Below are 11,115 nucleotides of genomic sequence, written 5' to 3' on the forward strand. Positions count from 1 at the left end.
GCTGACCTTGTTGAGATAGACATGGTAGATTTTTATGTTATAATGGGTATGGATTGGTTAGCTACTGAGGTCAGAATCGCACATATGCACTAAGGATCGACAAAATTCAGAAGCCTCGCCGGATGTGGTTACATGTACATTGTCCATCTTTCACATATTGTATATGAATTAATTGATCCAGGGTCTACACTATTATATGTTACACCATTGATTGCTGGAAAGTTCAAAAGAACACCAGAATTATTAGTGAAGCCATTTGAAGTGTCTACTGAGTCTATTATAGCTAGAAGAGTTTATCGTAATTGCATTGTAACTATTTTTGATCATGATACATTGGCTGACCTTGTTGAGATAGACATGTTCGATATTTATGTTATAATGGGTATGAATTGGTTAGCTTCTTGTAATGCCACGGTAGATTGCCGATGTAAGATAGTGTATTTTCAGTTTCCAAAAGAGGTAGTCCTCGAATGGAAAGGTAATATTGGGGCGCCAAGAGGCAAATTCATTTCTTATCTTAAGGCAAAGAAGATGAATTCCAAAGGATCACCTGGTCATACTAAAAAATTGTAGATGCAGATTCACAAACCCTTCAATCCCTTCCAGTGATAAATGAATTTCCCAATGTGTTTCCTGAGGATCTTCCAGGGTTGCCTCTAGAACGAGAAGTAGAGTTTGGTATTGATGTGCTTCCAAATACTTAACCTATCTCAATTCCTACGTATAGAATGGCTCCGGCAGAACTACGGGAGTAGAAGGAGAAATTAAAAGACTTATTAAGAAAAGGATTCATAAATCTTAGTATGTCCCCATGGGGAGCACCAGTTTTATTTGTACACAAAAAATATGGCTCGTTAAGAATGTGCATTGACTACCGGCAGTTGAATAAGGTGACAATTAAGAAAAAATATCCCCTCCCTAGAATTGATGATTTGTTTGATCAATTACAAGGTGATAGGTGTTTTTCAAAGACTGACCTGAGGTCAGGTTATCACCAAGTGAGGGTCAAGGAAAAAGATATACCCAAGACAGCTTTCAGAACAATATGGTCATTTTGAGTTTTTAGTCATGTCATTCAGGCTAACAAATGCACCAGCAGCTTTTATGGATTTGATGAATAGGGTGTTCGATCCATTTTTAGATGTGTTCGTGAAAGTGCTCACAAATGACATTTTGGTGTATTCAAGATCGGAAAAGGATCATGCTAACCACTTGCTGCAGGTTTTACAAATTCTCCGTGATCGTAAACTGTATGTAAAGTTCTCTAAATGTGAGTTTTGGTTGAAATCTGTGGCATTCCTAGGTCATATTATATCTTAGGAAGGAATGAGGGTTGATAACCAGAAAATAGAAGCCGTGAAAAACTGGAGAATACCTACAACACCTACGAAAATCTGTAGTTTTCTTGGATGGCAGGTTATTACAGAAGGTTTGTTAAAGGATTATGTTCCATTGTTGCACCCTTAAAAAAGCTAACACACAAATAAACAAAGTTTTAGTGGAGTGATGAGTGTGAAAGAAGCTTCCAAGAGCGGAAGAGTAAATTAACTTCTACGCCTGTGTTGATACTTCCAGAAGGCACAGAAGGCTATGCAGTGTATTGTAATGCTTCGGGAGTGGGCTTAGGTTGTGTATTGATGCATCATGGTAAAGTTATAGCTTATGGCTCAAGGAAGTTGCGGCCACATGAGAAAAATTATCCAACCCGTGATCTAGAGCTAGTAGCAGTTGTGTTTGCTTTGAAGATATGGCGCCACTACTTGTATGGAGTTCATGTTTACATATACACTTATCACAAGAGTTTTCAATAAATCTTTAAGCAAATGGACTTAAATTTGAGTCAGCGAAGGTGGCTGGAGCTATTAAAAGATTATGACATTGATGTCTTGTATCATCCCGGTAAAGGAAATGTAGTAGTTGATGCTTTAAGCCGTAAAATACTAGCAAGTACTTATGGGCAGTCTGTGGGAAGACAAGGAATAACTAAAGATCTATGACAACTAGCTAGCTTGGGGGTTCGCCTTCTTGAATCTCAAGACAAAGGGGTTATTGTGCAAAATGAGGCAGAATCCTCATTAATAGTGGAAGTGAAAGAGAAGCAGTACACTGATCTTATTCTTTTAAAGCTTAAGGAGAATGTACAACAGCTTAAGGAGTACTTCGATGTCAAACCAGATTGTGTATACATAATTTAGATGAACTAAGAAAGAGGATCATGATGGAAGCACATCAATCAAGATACTCTGTTCATCCGGGGTCAACTAAAATGTATCATGACTTTAAAGAAATGCATTGGTGAGGGGACATGAAGAGGAGCATTACAGAATTCTTGGCTCAATGCCCAAATTGTCAGTAGGTAAAATCACAACATCAGAGGCCAGCAGCTTTTATGCAGCGTATAGAACTTCTGATTTTGAAATGGGACATGATCAATATGGATTTTGTCACTGGTTTGCCTCGCTCATTCCGGAAGTTTGACTCCGTATGGGTAATAGTCGACAGACTGACCAAAGCAGCGCACTTCTTGCCGGTGAAGACTACTTATGCAGCTAAAGAGTAGGTGAGGTTGTACATTAAAGATATGGTTCGACCGCATGGAGTGCCAATATCTAAAATATCTGATAGAGGAGCTCAGTTCACTGCAAATTTTTGGAAGTCGTTTCAGAAGAGTTTGGTAACACAAGTGAATTTAAGTACAGCCTTTTACCCTCAAATGGATAGCCAGGCAGAACGTACAATTCAGACACTTAAGATATGTTGCGAGCTTGTATATTAGATTTCAAGAGTAGTTGGGATGATCACCTACCACTTATTGAATTTGGTTATAACAATAGTTACCATTCGAGCATTAAAATGGCACCATATGAGGTTTATATGGTGTAAAGTGTAGATCACTAATTGGCTGGTTTGAAACAGGTGAAATTGACTTATTTAGGACGGATCTTGTTCATCAAGCTATGGAAAAATTCAAAGTGATACAGCAGCGGCTAGAAACATCTCAAAGTTGACATAAATCATATGCGGATATCAGAAGGAGACGACTAGAATTTTCTATAGGGTATTGGGTGTTCTTGAAGGTGTCTCCAATGAAAAGGGTAATGAGGATTGGAAAAAGGGAAAGTTGAGTCCACGCTATATAGGGCCATATAATATTATTCAAAAATTTGACCAAGTAGCCTATGAGTTAGAGCTACCACAAGATTATTCAAAAATTCGACCAAGTAGCCTATGAGTTAGAGATACCACAAGAGCTTTCGTCAGTTCATCCGTTGTTTCATGTCTCAATGCTACGAAAATGAATAGCTGACCCATCTCGTAATACTCCTATTGAAGATGTACAGGTTACGTCAGATCTCACTCATGAAGAAGTACCCATTGCTATTTTGGATCGACAAATTAGGAAGTTAAGAAATAAAGAGGTACCTTCTGTAAAAGTGTTATGGAGGAACCAACAAGTATAAGAAGTTACATGAAAATGCTTAGTTTATGTGCCGACAAGTAAGTATATGTCTATATGTATAGGTGAGGGACCATGTTACTTATATAATTAGTGTTGGTTTAAACTAGTCGGATAGTGATGTAACATGCCAAGCACGTTTCGGCGTCTTTACTGTAATTTGACTCCGTCGGATGTATTTAAACTAGAGATAGTAAGGTGGTAATTGAGCTTAAATTTGAAAGTTAAGTTCTAAGTTGAAGCAAGAGGATGTAATATTCATAAAAAAATAACATAATTGAGCTGCTTGTTTGGCTTTATTAAGCTAGCAGCTGCATCACCTACTTGAGCTATATGGATATTGTTAAAGGCCCAAGCTTGATGGACAAGATTTAGAATTATAGTAATATGCTCACTTGAAGCCCAAAACTATTAACAGAAAATAAAAATGAAAGAAAGCCAGCAGACAAATCTGCCAAGGCCCAATATAGATAATGTAACACCCTGTATCCAAAGCAGACCAAAAACCAGTTTTTTAGAAAAACCTGCATGTGCAACCAACTTAGACATCGATGGACCGTAGCCTAACCCATGGTCCGTCCTGCACATCCATCAATGGAGTCATAAACCCCCAAAATCTCAGCCTAGGAAATATGGTTAAGTCCTGATCGATGGACGGACCTACAGTCTGTAGGTCAAACTACGGTCCGTAGTTCGTGACCGTCGATCGACACCCCATTCATCCACTCTCTAACAAGAGATACGAATGACTAGTATAATCTTTAGGTCGACCCACAGTCCGTAGGTCTGACCGTAGGTGGGAATTAGCAGACAGTTAAGGGGGAAATGTAGTTGGGTCAACTTCAAATGGTCATAACTCTTAGCTAAAATGAATTAGATGTCACATGACCTACCCAAAGATAGATAATTGAATTATCTTTCCATTGCCGGCGACCTTGCTAAAATCAGACCTCTGAGTAAAATGTTATGCATGTTTTAGTAAAGGCCTGTCGAACAGTCCCAACCTTCAGACACAACGACAGACAGTCGATCAAATGACGGACCATCTGTCTAGGCCGTCGTTTGGTCCAAGATAAATCAACTCAAGGGTATTTTAGTCTTTTCCCACTTTATTAAACCTTAAGTTACGTCGTTTTGACCCTAAATCATCAGACTTTAGTCAGTTTAAGCCTAGAAAGATAAAAAAAACTTACCTAAGTCAAATCATTAATCAAAACTTATAAAATTAGAAGCAAGAAAGGAGAAAAAGGTCAAGAAGCCTTGTTCAAGAAAGCAACAAGTTTCCAGCGGTTCTAGCCCCGAAATCTAAGTGTTTCTCCGTGAATTTCATCACAAAGTATGTGGGATTTCACCAGTGCGTATCTTTCACCCATTGGGTCCCTAGTTTCAGTCAGTTCTTGATTCTCTTATCATGATTAAACCTAGGGTTTCTATAACTTCGATAGAACTTCATAAATTTATTAAATATATGTTCCAAATCAGATATACATGTTAATACTCAGATTATTGCATGAATTTCAGAACCCTAGTTATGTATTTCTTAAGTTCTAAAATTACACATGCTAGGTCAGATATTTAATTACTTCAGATATACATGCCTCAGTTATTAATGCATCATTATGTTGCATTCCCAGGTTGCATGTTCAGTTTTGAGTTATCAAGTATTTCCAGAAAATTCTAACATAATTAGTTAACTACATAAATCAATGGGAGTAGCATAATACAGGGTTGGACTAGGGTTCAGCGTACCCAATTAGTCCTAGAACTACTAGCCAAGCAGATTGTAAGTCCCCTCTGTGGGCAATCAGTTTAATGATCACGCCAAGATGCCTTTATATCTCTGACAGGGTATATGGGTCCTCTCGATGGGGCGTATACATCGGACTCCACATTTAGCTCATGTTGTTTTATTATCGGTTATTAGTAGCTCCAACAGTTCAGTTAGACTCTCTTGCATTGACCATTTATTAGTATACTCAGTATCCAGTTTCAGCATGTTATAAATTGGTCATTGCATTTAGTTAGCTTAGAATTATCTATATCATGTTCAGATTATTATACTTGCTTTTGTGCTTGTTCAGTTATGTTTTATTTCAGCTTTATTCTATCCTACGTGCTCAGTACCTTTCAAGTACTGACGAATACATGCGCTACATCTTCTCGTGATGTAGGTTCAGGTTCTCAGCACCCAGATCACGCATAGATAGATTTCCAATTTTTAGTTTAGCAGATTCAGTGGTGAGTCCTCATTCTCCAAGGATAATAGTCATGAGTTTTTTTCAGTCATTTAGTTTCTGTTTTTGCTAGACTTAGCTGGGGCTTGTCCCAATATTTCTAGTCATTTAGAGGCTTATGTCAGACATAGTTAGTTTCAGCATAGTATTGAGTTAATATTTCCCTTGTATTAAACTTTTTATTTTCAAATACCTCACTTACAGAATATAGGTATTCCCCATCTTTTGATTTTGAAATTATGATTTTATTTTAGCAACAGTTTATATTCTTTAGTATGCTCATGATCATGACAGCAGGGTTAGCTTGGGATCACTTGTGTCCTAGGTTCCGTGTCCGTGTCTCGGGGGATCTTGGGGCGTGACAAAAATTGGTGTAAGAGCACTAGGTTCAAGCGTCCTAGGATGTCTTAAAAGTTGCACTAAGTAGAATCCTTTTCATGGGTATGAAGTGCACCACATCTAATGAAAGTGAGGCTATAAAGCGTTTTAAGAAAAACATCACTTTATTATTACTCTTATCGTGCGTAAGGTATGATCTTATTCCATTCTAACTTGACGTTCTACGTTTCAAATCATGCCTCCTCGTAGAGCTAACGCTAGGAATGCGAAAGCCAGGAATGCAAACACAGCTCCTCCAGTCCCAGATCAAGAAGTCTCCAATGTTGAGTTTAGGAATGTCATACAGATGTTGTCTCATAGTATGACCAACCAAAACAATCGGGTTCATGATCATGTGAATGAAAATGGTGGATAAGTAGAAGCAAGGGTCCATGACTTTGTCAGGATGAACCGGCTAAGTTCTTAGGATCACAGACTAATGAGGATCCTCAAAATTTCTTGGATGAGATCAAGAAGATCGTTGAGGTAATGCAAGTCACTGGGAATGATCGGGTGAGTTGGCATTATACCAATTGAAGGATGTTGATCATATCTGGTACACTGAGTTGAAGGAAAATAGGGGTACAAATGCTGCTCGTGTTACTTAGGATTGCTTTAGGGAGACCTTTCTGGATAGGTTTTTCCTAATAGAGATGAGAGAAGCAAAACCCTAGGAATTCATAAACTTAAGGCATGGTAACATGACATTCCAAGAGTATGGACTCAAGTTTAACCAACTATCCAGGTACGCTCCTCAGATGGTTGCTGACTCCAGGGCTCAAATGAATAAGTTCTTGTATTTGGTGAAAACTGAGTGCAGAAATGCTATGTTACTAGCAGATATGAATATCTCTAGGCTTATAACTCATGCTCAGCAGGTTGAGGGTGATAAGCTTAGAGAACAGGCCAAGGAGAATAAGAAGGCTAGGACAGGAAGCTATGACTATTCTCAGTAGAGATTGGGTGGTAGAAATCACTCGCAGAGTTGGCAAAATTTTTCAGAACCTGCCCCTTCATCAGCTATTATTTCATCCTCCAAGAACAGGTATGACCAGAAGGGTAGAGCACCAGGCTCTAAGCCTCAGGGAAGTGTTTCAGGCACCAAGACTTACCTCACTTGCCCTAAGTATGGTAAGAACCATCCGAGCTAGTGTCTTGCAGGAAAAGAAGGATGTTTTGGGTGCAGTCAGTCTGGTCACGGGTTGAGGGGTTGTCCTTCTAGACAGGGTCAAGGAGGTGGTAATGGTAGAGCTCAGTCTAAAACTTTAGCAGCACCAGCAAGTCGCCTGACTCAGTAGGGTAACTCATCTGGTACAGGTGGCGGTCTGCGCCATAATAGGTTGTATGCTCTTCAGGCTCGCCAGGATCAGGAAGGTTCTCCTGATGCAGTCACTGGTATGTTACAAGTCTTTGACCTTGATGTTTATGCATTGTTAGATCCATGGGCTAATCTTTCTTTTGTAACATCTTACATGGCAGTCCAATTCAGTGTTAGTCCAGAAACTCTCTCATAACCTTTCTTAGTCTCTACTCCAGTCGATGACCCAGTTATAGCTAGATGGGTATACAGAAATTGCCTTGTCACAGTATCTCAGAAAGTCACCTCAATATATCTTGTAGAGTTAGAAATGGTATACTTCAATGTCATTTTAGGCATGGATTGGTTACATTCCTGTTATGCTTCTGTAGATTGTAGAACTAGGATTGTTCATTTTAAGGTTCCAAACGAACCGATCTTAGAATGGAAGGGTAGTACTTTAGTGCCTATGGGTCGATTTATTTCATACCTTAAGGACAAAAAGATGATCTTTAAGGGTTATCTCTATCATCTAGTTCGGGTTAAGGATTCTACCTCTGAAACCCCAACTCTTGAGTCAGTTCTAGTAGTTTGTGAGTTTCCAGAAGATCTTCCTGGAGTCCCTCCCTAAAGGGAAATCAATTTTGGAATTAATCTCCTAACAGATACCCAGCCTATTTCTACTCCTCCTTACAGAATGGCTCCAGCGGAGCTTAAGGAAATGAAAGAGAAGTTTAAAGACCTTCTAGATAAGGGCTTTAACAAACCTAGTATTTCACCATGGGGCGCACCAGTGTTGTTCGTATAGAAGAAAGATGGTTCTCTCAGAATGTGCATTGACTATAGACAGTTGAACAATGTCACAATCAAGAATAAGTATCCCATCCTCAAGATTGGTGACTTGTTTGACCAACTTCAGGGTGCTAGCCATTTCTCAAAAATAGACCTCAGATCGGGTTATCATCAGCTCAGAGTCATAGATAGTGACATTCCAAAAACAGCCTTCAGAATTGGGTATGGTCATTATGAATTTGTAGTTATGTCATTTGGACTAACTAATGTTGCTGCAGCTTTCATGGATTTTATGAACAGTGTGTTCAAACAGTACTTGGACTTGTTCGTTATTGTCTTTATTGATGATATCCTCATTTACTCTAGGAGTGAGGAAGAACATGCAAGTCATTTGAGAGTTGTTTTGCAAACTCTCAAGGATCGCCAATTATTCACTAAGTTTAGTAAATGTGAGTTCTAGTTGAAATCTGTTTCTTTTCTTGGTCATATTACATCTAGCAAAGGGATCCGAGTAAATTCACAAAAGATAGAAGAAGTGAAACAATGGCCCAGACCTACCTCTGCTACAGATATCAGAAGATTCTTAGTTCTAGCGGGTTATTACAGAAGATGAAAGGATTTTCATCCATAGCCTCACCATTGACTAGGTTAACTCAGAAGATGGTCAAGTTCCAATGGTCAGATAATTGTGAGAAAAGCTTCGCAGAATCGAAAACTAGATTGACTACCGCTCCTATCTTGATTCTACCAGAGGGTTCAGATGGTTATGTAATCTATTGTGATGCATCCAGAGTTGGCCTTTGTTGTGTGTTGATGCAGTGAGATAAGGTTATAACTTATGCTGTTAGACAGCTTAAGGTGCATGAGAAGAACTGTCCAACTCATGACCTCGAGCTTGTAGTAGTGGTGTTTGCACTCAAGATCTGGAGATACTACTTGTATGGTGTTCATGTAGATGTGTTCACTGATCATAAGAGCCTTCAGCATGTGTTCACCCAGAAAGAGTTGAATCGTCGACAGAGGAGATGGCTTGATTTCCTTAAGGATTATGATATGACTGTGCATTATAATCATGGTAAGGCGAATTTAGTAGCAGATACTCTTAGTAGATTATCTATGGGCACTGTAGCCTATGTTGAGGAAAAAAGAAAGGAACTAGTGAAGGATGTTCACATGCTTGCTCTTTTGGGAGTTTGCCTTATCAGCATATCAGACAGTGGTGTAACAGTTCAGAATTGGGCAGAATCTTCTTTGGTAGTGGAGGGCTAAGGAAAAGCAAGACTGTGATCCAATTTTGCTTGAAATTAAGGGTGCAGTCCATAAACAGATTTCATGACTGGAATCTAGACCCCAGACGAGACCGGCGTCGTTGACCTCTCAGAGGTCGCAGACAAGCCTACATGCGTCATACTTACTTCATCTAGGTTAATTTTAGAGGAAAATTTGAAATTTTTGTTTTCTTATTTCATCTGAAACATATTATACTTAACATAATAGGCGTTCACAAATCAACCATCTAATATAGAGATAATCAAATGCAAGAGGCAGCTCATAATTGCATTAAACGTATTCTTGCCAAAATGGCACCAATACAAAGTCTGAAATGAAACGGGAAATGAAACACTAGTGCAAAGTGCCCCACTAGCTAAATCCAACATCTAAGCTAGATTTTATCAGTAGACATCCTCGAAAGCATGAGGGCCTACCAAGTCCGGACGTAAGCTCCACGTTCGGTTAGCTGCAACGTCGTACCGTAAGCTCTAACGTCCGCCTGTGCCTGCACCTAAAAAGAGATATAGTATGGGATTAATACACACTTGTACTAAGTATGGGTATATGCAAACACACAACAAGGACACGCATGAGTAAGAATAGATCTTTCTTAACAACATGATTTATGGAAAGTCAAGTCAGTAGACTTGCCAAATTTGGATTAGAAAAGTTAGTGGACCTGCCAAATTTGAAATAGGAAAGTCATGACATAAGAGTAACATGCATCATCATACGTATCATATTGCACACAGCACATAACGTCTTACACATATCACATAACATATTGCATATGGCACATAACATCTTTCATATCATTCGTTCATACGCCATGAGACTTTGGAATCACGGACTTGACATCAAGACTTCCCAAAAATGAGGGCTCAACCTATGGGACCTCAACTAGGGAGACTTTTTTAGCAAACACAGAATCTTCTTCATTCATTCGTACGTACTTCACTTCATACATTCATAAGCTAGTGTGTACACCAGCTATACCTAAGATGTAGTTTAAGACTTTAATCGAGTTCGCTGTGCAATGATCAAGAATGACCAAGTGTCATTAGTTAAGTCTATCTCACCTCTTGATTATCCTATCCTAACACCTTTGGTACCATTCATTTTATTATGTGCATCATTTGAGGCTGGCCTCATTCATTATTTGGGAACTTTAACTTTAACCGACTTAGATCATGTGAGCATCATGAAATCCAATATCTCCCCCAAACCGAAAAGAGGTGGAATCACCGACAAAAGTGACCCAAAACATGCTAGCGTACGTGGGAATTGAACCCCGCCAGATCCCTATATTGGCAATATAGGTTCAAAGACTAGGAGATATAAAAAGATCCATACCCGACATGCCGGACAGTCTCATCTCATGAGAGTTACGTGAACCTCCTCCCTTCTCGAAAGAAGGCATCACCGCTCATAGCTAGTATACCGGTGCTCAGTATAAAGTTCCATTGCATTCAACACATACGTCACAGAAGCTGGCTTCTAGTATGACGACATCATAGCTCAATAGATGATTTCTCATCTCATCATTAGTATTAAGTATCATAACATCAATACTTTCATTAGAGTGTTCATAGAGACTGGTCTCTTCATTAACTTTACACTCTCATAGGTGAGTACGTTTTGGTAAAATTTACTTAGGCTCATTTGAGATTGCTGTCATCTTTTAA

The sequence above is a fragment of the Solanum pennellii genome, chromosome 10, assembly GCF_001406875.1.
Source record: "Solanum pennellii chromosome 10, SPENNV200".
In the NCBI taxonomy this organism is placed as follows: domain Eukaryota; kingdom Viridiplantae; phylum Streptophyta; class Magnoliopsida; order Solanales; family Solanaceae; genus Solanum; species Solanum pennellii.